Raw genomic sequence first — 7,366 nt, forward strand, 5'->3', positions numbered from 1 at the left:
CCACCATCACTCCTAACTTTCTGGGATTTCCCTGCTCCTTTCAATTTCCAGTTGCTCTGGCAGCCTTCTAGTCTGGCTTCTAACTGTTTAGTCCAATAAGTGTGTTCTGCAGACTAGTGAATGCTTGCAGCAGAAAAGCCAGTTAAATGTGATTTTAGTCCTTCTCTAGTACACTGAAGTAGATATATAAGCAGAGTTTATAATTATTATCAGCAGGATGTTTAGTCTGATAAAACTACTTGCCATTACTTGAACCTGGAAGCTTTTATATATGTTTAAACAAAAATGAAGTTATGCTATACATTTTCCTTTATAACATTTTAAAAGTTGAATAACATATTTTAGTTACTGTTCCATGTCAATATACATTAATTGGCTTATTTCCTTTGTCTGACATATGGCATTCCAAGTATTTGATGATAAGGCTGTATAACAAAGATAAACTATTAAATGGAGTTGTAGCTTATGAATTACACTTCTTTCAATGGTCTTTGAAAGGTACTAAATTACTTTCTTTTTAATGCAACTCCTTATGAAGACCAGTTATATTTGGGTGTGCTGTGGCTACTGCTAAGTCGCTTCAGTCATGTCCAACTCTGTGCAACCCCATAGATGGCAGCCCACCAGGCTCCCCCGTCCCTGGGATTCTCCAGGCAAGAACGCCGGAGTGGGTTGCCATTTCCTTCTCCAAGGCATGAAAGTGAAAAGTGAAAGTGAAGTTGCTCAGTTGTGTCTGACTCTTTGTGACCCCATGGACTGCAGCCTACCAGGCTCCTCCATCCATTGGACTTTCCAGGCAAGAGTACTGGAGTGGGTTGCCATTGCCTTCTCCGATTTGGGTATGAAGCATCATGAATTTAAAAAATCTTCAGTTAATGTACTTTTTGGCTGTTTCAATTTTCCTTATCAGAAGCAATGATATAATCAACATTATATGTTGTACGTTATTATTATTATTATTATTTTGGTCTTTCCCATAGAATACTTATTCTAGGGGAGGAATCACTGAATTATACTTCTTTTAATGGTCTTTGAAAGGTACTAAATTACTTTCTTTTGAATGTAACTCCTTATGAAGACCAGCTATATTTCTGGGCTCCTAATCAAAAAAACTTGGATTCTACTTCAGGCATGCTTCCTGACTTCACTGGTAAAACATCTCCAGCTCAACCTAGCCCAGGGCTTTATTCTTTAGTGTTGCTCCATCATGAATATTCACAATTTACCTCATTCCCTTCACATCCTCTCACTTATCTTCACAATTTATGTCATTCACCCAAACCTAACGGAGAAGGCAATGGCACCCCACTCCAGTACTCTTGCCTGGAAAATCCCATGGACGGAGGAGCCTGGTAGGCTGCAGTCCATGGGGTCGCTGAGGGTCAGACATGACTGAGCGACTTCACTTTCACTTTTCACTTTCATGCTTTGGAGAAGGAAATGGCAACCCACTCCAGTGTTCTTGCCTGGAGAATCCCAGGGACGGGGGAGCCTGGTGGGCTGCCGACTATGGGGTCACACAGAGTCGGACACGACTGAGGCGACTTAGCAGCAGCAGCAGCAGCCCAAATCTAAAATAGACAGTTGTGTCTTTGTGAATTAAGGTCATTGCAATCTGAACCACGTTAACGGCAACAACTGATTCAAAAGAACTTTGTCAGTAAGAAATGCTCTAAAATGTCTCCAAAATTATTACTGTAGCTTCTTTACCTTCTTTAATTTTGAAAAGTAACCACTAAGACAGTAAATAAAATACTGGACCATTTTCTTAGTAAAATATATGTAAATGAAGAGTTAAAGGTAGGAGACTAAACATACACATTTTCCTGTACTTTCTCTGAATTCTCACTGACATAAAGAAATTTCTTTTTATAAGACATAAATCTAAGAGGGAAAAGATACCTGGAGAGGAAATGATAACCACAAAGTGTTGCAAATTAGAAAACAGAAGAAGGAAAGACAACTGACCCAGCAGACCCAGGAAAGTTTTGTTCTAAATGAGTGAGCTAAGTCATAGCCCATTTTCTCCAAAGGCTCAAGAATTAGAAGCATCATTTGGGGATAAAGGAAAGGACAGAAGTCTAAGGAACAGCTAGAACACTCCTCTCTACAAATCCTCTTTCCCACTTTATGCAACCAGGTAATAAATTCTGGTCTACTTCAGCAGAAGATGGAGGTTTCTGGAGAAGAAAGTTTAAAAAAAAAAAAAAAGATCTCTGAGATGAGGACACATGGTATAGTTGAGGGTAGTAATCATTTTGAAAAAAGAAGCATTAAATACTAAATATTGAAACCCTCCGCTATAGCTACTGGCCCTCCTTCATCACATGGTTTTCAGAATACAATGCAGGACATCAGAAAGTTCTTCTCTGAAAAACATCTGACAAGTCAAAAGAAAAGATCTAAAGATACTGACATTGGTTATCCAATTAAACAGCCCAGTCTTATCCTCCTGTGTAAGATCTGATGGTCTTCAAGCCCCATCCACAATACAGAGCTACCATTACGCTTTTTAGTGCCCCAATTTAAAACACAAACGACAGCCAAGAATCACAAGACATTTGAAGACAGCATCAAACATAAAAGAGATGAAAAACAAAGAGACTAAAGTAATTTGAAGATGAAAACTATCAGAGAACTAAGAAAATACATTGTAGACATAAAGCAATAGGATGGTATTTTTAAAGGAGTAGTCATAAAAAGTCTTAGAAATGAAAAAATATGGCATAACTTGAAAATCCAATAAAAAGGTTGGAAGAAAAATTTGATAAAACTCCAAAGGCCAACAAAAATGACAGAATATAGGAGAGAAAAGATAACATTTAAAGACCAAACCAGGAAGTCTGATACCTAAACCCAGTATGAGCCATAGAAAGAAGAAAAAAAGAAAACAGAGGAAATGAAATCATAAAAAGAAGGTGAGATGACTCCATAGTGACTCCACAGTGAGAAGGCAGTAGATAATGCTTAAGGCTGGAAAACAATCACTGGCTCAAATATTTTTTGAATTAGTAAATAAATGAAACAATGCTCTTAAACTAAATCCTGTAGGCAAATGAAGTCATATTATATGACACCCCTTCTGGAATACTAGGGTCCTGGGATACAGAACCCAGAACAGTACATACTGTCCAACTAGCGTGAAGGGCTCAAGAAATGGCACCTCAATGCCAGTGCTGCAGAACTGGGATCTGGAACTTATGGTATTGTTTCTAGCTTACAAGCTGTTTTGCATCACGCCAACCTTCTTCTCCCCACTTCCATAGTCACTGACCCGCACTCGTAAAACATCATCATGGATAGCCTTCCCCCTGTAACGTACAGCTGTAGTTCATGGAACCAATGGGCTTTATGAAGGTGACATTTTGGAGAAAAGGGTCCAAAAGCCAAAGAAATAGTGCAACTAAGTCACCAAAGTGGAAGGCTAAAAAAACGAAGGAAACCCAGGGCCAAGACTTGAGGCAGTGAGGGAGAGAGTGGGGAACCAGAGTGTCCTCACAGGAAGGCCCCTTTCTCATAGCTTGCTGATCTTTCCCTTCTCATCATTTGTCATGGTTCCTAATTCCACTAGATTGTAAGCTCCATGAGGCCAGGATCTATGCTTGTTTTGTTGTGATGTCCCTTACCTGTGCTCAGCACTAGGTGGTTCTACAAAAAAGAAAAAAAAGAGGTTAAATGAGTGAACAAATGATCTAGCTGAGAGCAGAGAAGTCTGAGGTAGCAAGTAAGACACAGGCTGGAGAGATTTCCTGAACTGAAAAGAAGAGGAAGCTGTGATGACTTGATATGGGCCACCAGCAGCCTGAGTGAAGACACACACGCACACACACAGACACAGACACACATACAGACACACACACAGAGACACACACAGAGACACACACAGACACACAAACACATGCACACAGACACACACACACAGACATACGCAGAGACACACACAGACACACAGACACACACACAGACACACAGACATACACACACACAGAGACACACACAGACACACACAGAGACACATGCAGAGACACATACCCAGACACACACACACACACACACACACACAGACACACACACATACACACACACGGGTTTGTGCCTGAAGCACACACACACACACACACACACACACACACACACACGCACGGCTTTGTGCCTGAAGCACACACCATGAATCCTGAATCCTGGGGTCATTCCTGCCAAGGCAAGCCCTGCGCTACAAGGGCACAGCCACCATGGCAGGAGACCTGTTTAGTTCACAGACAGGGGACTGGAAAGGGAATGCCTCAGGTTTTAACATGGAAGCCCAAACTTCAGGTTGACCAAAGGGACCTCATATCATCTTCACTGGAATTAATAAACTCAGAAGATAGGTCATTTCCTAATCCTGTGGATGATTTAGTAAGATGAGCTGTTCAGAAGGAAGGATACAGTAATGGTCATCTATAAAGGGCAGGAAGACTATTCCTCAGAGGGCAGAGGGGACTAATGACATTTCACTCAGCACACAGAACTGAAATCTGCTCTCCGTGGGGACAGAAGGAAGGTTTTGGGGTGGGGAGAGAGAGGAACAAGGACTTTTAGTGACGTCAGGAAGCAGCTCAGATTTCCCGTGGCTACAAAGAGGCAGACTACTCCCCAGACCACTCAGATACTAAGACAATGTCTTAGTGCTGCCCCATAATTGTGGGAGAAAGAAATTTCAACTGTTTATCTACAATCGTCTTCCCAGGGATGGGATGTGGGATCTCTCTGCTTAGAGAAAGGGGACCAGCCTCTTCTCTGGCTTTTCCTACACTTCCTCATGCAAAGGGCTATCAGGAGAAGGCCACAAATAGAGCTCTTTCCCTTCAGCCAATGAGATAAATACCTCATTCAAAAGCTCCTGCCCATGCCTGCAGACTGTCTCAACCGGATTATCTTGGTTTTGACGCAATTCCATGGGGCAGTAACGCGACCTCACTCTGCTGTACTATTTCACGTGACTCTAGGGCTGGCAGCAGGCAGGAGTTCCCAAAGATCTTCTGGTTGATGAATGTCACCTGCTCGTTCTCTGTAATAAGGAGGGGAGAGAGCTGCTGACACCACAGCTCCAGGAGGTAGACTGCAAACATTTCAGCATGAAGCTGACAGGGCCATGCTGGGGTCCTCGGCAGCACCTCAGGGGGTTATGAAACCACTTGGACGGTCCTGAGTTCAAACTGTGACATTGGTCTGTATGACCTCGGATTAGCTAACTTACTTGAGCATCCGTTTCCTGACTTGTAAAATCAGGCTGAAATCCTGGCTCCTAAGGCTGTCAGTGGATGGAGGGACACGATGCACTTGAAACCACCTTCTCTGAGCCTGGCTCCTGACAGATGCTCCGCCAGCACTGCTTCCTCTCCTGCCCTCCCTCCCGCCTCCCCACGCTCATCAACTGTGGATGCGGTGCTCCTGCAGAATGAGTCAGCCGAGACGAGCAGGAATTGAGTTCACTGGACATGTTCTAGCATTGCCTTAAACAAAAACCAGGACGAGCTCTCTGTGTGGCCTGGGACTGAGGAGGGGGTGGGTTCATCACCCAAGGTTACCTGTTTCTGGAAGACCTCTTCCTGTGCTGGGAACTGGAGCAGGACCCAGCCCCCCAGCCCAGGCTTCCCCCTGCCCCCCACCTGGCTGGAGCTGGGGATGTTCTATTTCAGCATCTGCTGCTGCACATCGGGACACGAAGGAGAGCAACACTGCGGTCCAGCACCTGTTGATCCACTCTTTCAACAGAGAAAACCTGAGCATAAGACAGATATCATCCATTCATCACCAAATATTTCTATAACATTAATTCTATGCCTGGCACTGTTTGAAGCACTTCACAAACACGATCTTATTGACGCCTCACAACAGTGCTGTGAGGTTGGTATCATTACAACCCTATTTCAGAGGTAATGAAACTGAAGCACAGAGAAGTTACAGAACTTGCCCAAGAAACCATAATGCAACACTCTTTGGATGTGGTGATGGGGACGTTTACAGTCCTCCATTGTTTGTCCAGCGGGAGGGACAAGCGCCTGTTCCTGTTCTCATTTGTTCAAGTGTGTGCCACACTGCTTTAGGAAAAGCGGCATACACGAGGTGCAGGCCTCTCTTCATGGAGTCTACAAGGAGGCAAATGCCAAAGGAGCTTCATTTTTATCCTCTGACTTTGCCACCAGCAAAGATAGCTGACCTGGGTCAAGAATGCCATTGGAGTAAACTTCCTCTTTATATTAAAGAAATGCCCTTTGGGACTTCCCTGGTGGTCCAGCAGTTAAGACTCCACATTTCCAATGCAGGGGGTGCAGGTTCGATCCCTGGTCAGGGAACTAAGATCTCACATGCCATGCAGCTAAAAAAAAAAAAAAAGACTTTTATGGGACATTAGATATGTGACCTTTGACCTCATAAGGCCCACACTAAGAAGTCCATCAAGTCCACTTGCTTAGACCTTCATAGCTCAGAAGAGAAGTGTGTGTGAGGCTAATGCCCTCACCAAAACCCAGAAAAGGCATGTGGCCATAAGCAGGGCCCAATGTTCCCAAACTTCATATGTGTCACCAATGAGGAATATTTTGGGTGAAGTGTTAGGTATTTATTTTTACATGTACTTTAAATAACATTTTATAAATAGCACTGATCCATTGTTTCAAAAGTACTATTGCTCAAAGAAAAAATAATTAAGTGAGTTACCAAAAAAAAAAAAAATATTGGCCCAGGTGGTGTATTGCAAGCTAAAAATGATCCAAGTGGTACTCAGATGGGCCGGAGTCCGGGAAGCCCACAGTGATGCTCACTGGGCTCATTACTGCTGCTCTCCACTGTGGAGGGCTAGTTCCCGCACTGCCTACAGATTAACAGCCTCAGCCACTGCCCGCTCCACGGGGACAGCGCCCCCAGCAACGCACAGTAATAACTCCCCACAAAACGCCTCCACATATTTCCAAACGCCACATGGTACAAGGCTGGGGAGATGTCATACCACTCCTGCACGGGAACTACTGCTAAAGTTAAAGTCTTGCTGGAGGCCTCCCTGGAAAAACAAGCTATTTTCAGATATTTTAAAAATAGAATGAAGGGAAGATAAAGTTCAAGTTCAGTTACCAAGTGCTTTGGTCGGGGGATGGTGGGGAGTGAAGAGGGACCAGAGTAAGCAAGTGACTGAAGTGAAAGTCCGTCAGTCGTATCCGACTCTTTGCGACCCCGTGGACTGTATAGTCCATGGAATTCTTTAGGCCGGAATACTGGAGTGGGTAGCCTTTTCCTTCTCCAGGGGATCTTCCCAAACCAGGGATCGAACTCAGGTCTCCCACATTGCAGGCAAATCCTTTACCAGCTGAGCCACAAGGGAAGCCCA

Source organism: Bubalus kerabau, chromosome 1 (genome assembly GCF_029407905.1).
Source record: "Bubalus kerabau isolate K-KA32 ecotype Philippines breed swamp buffalo chromosome 1, PCC_UOA_SB_1v2, whole genome shotgun sequence".
Classification (NCBI taxonomy): Eukaryota; Metazoa; Chordata; class Mammalia; order Artiodactyla; family Bovidae; genus Bubalus; species Bubalus kerabau.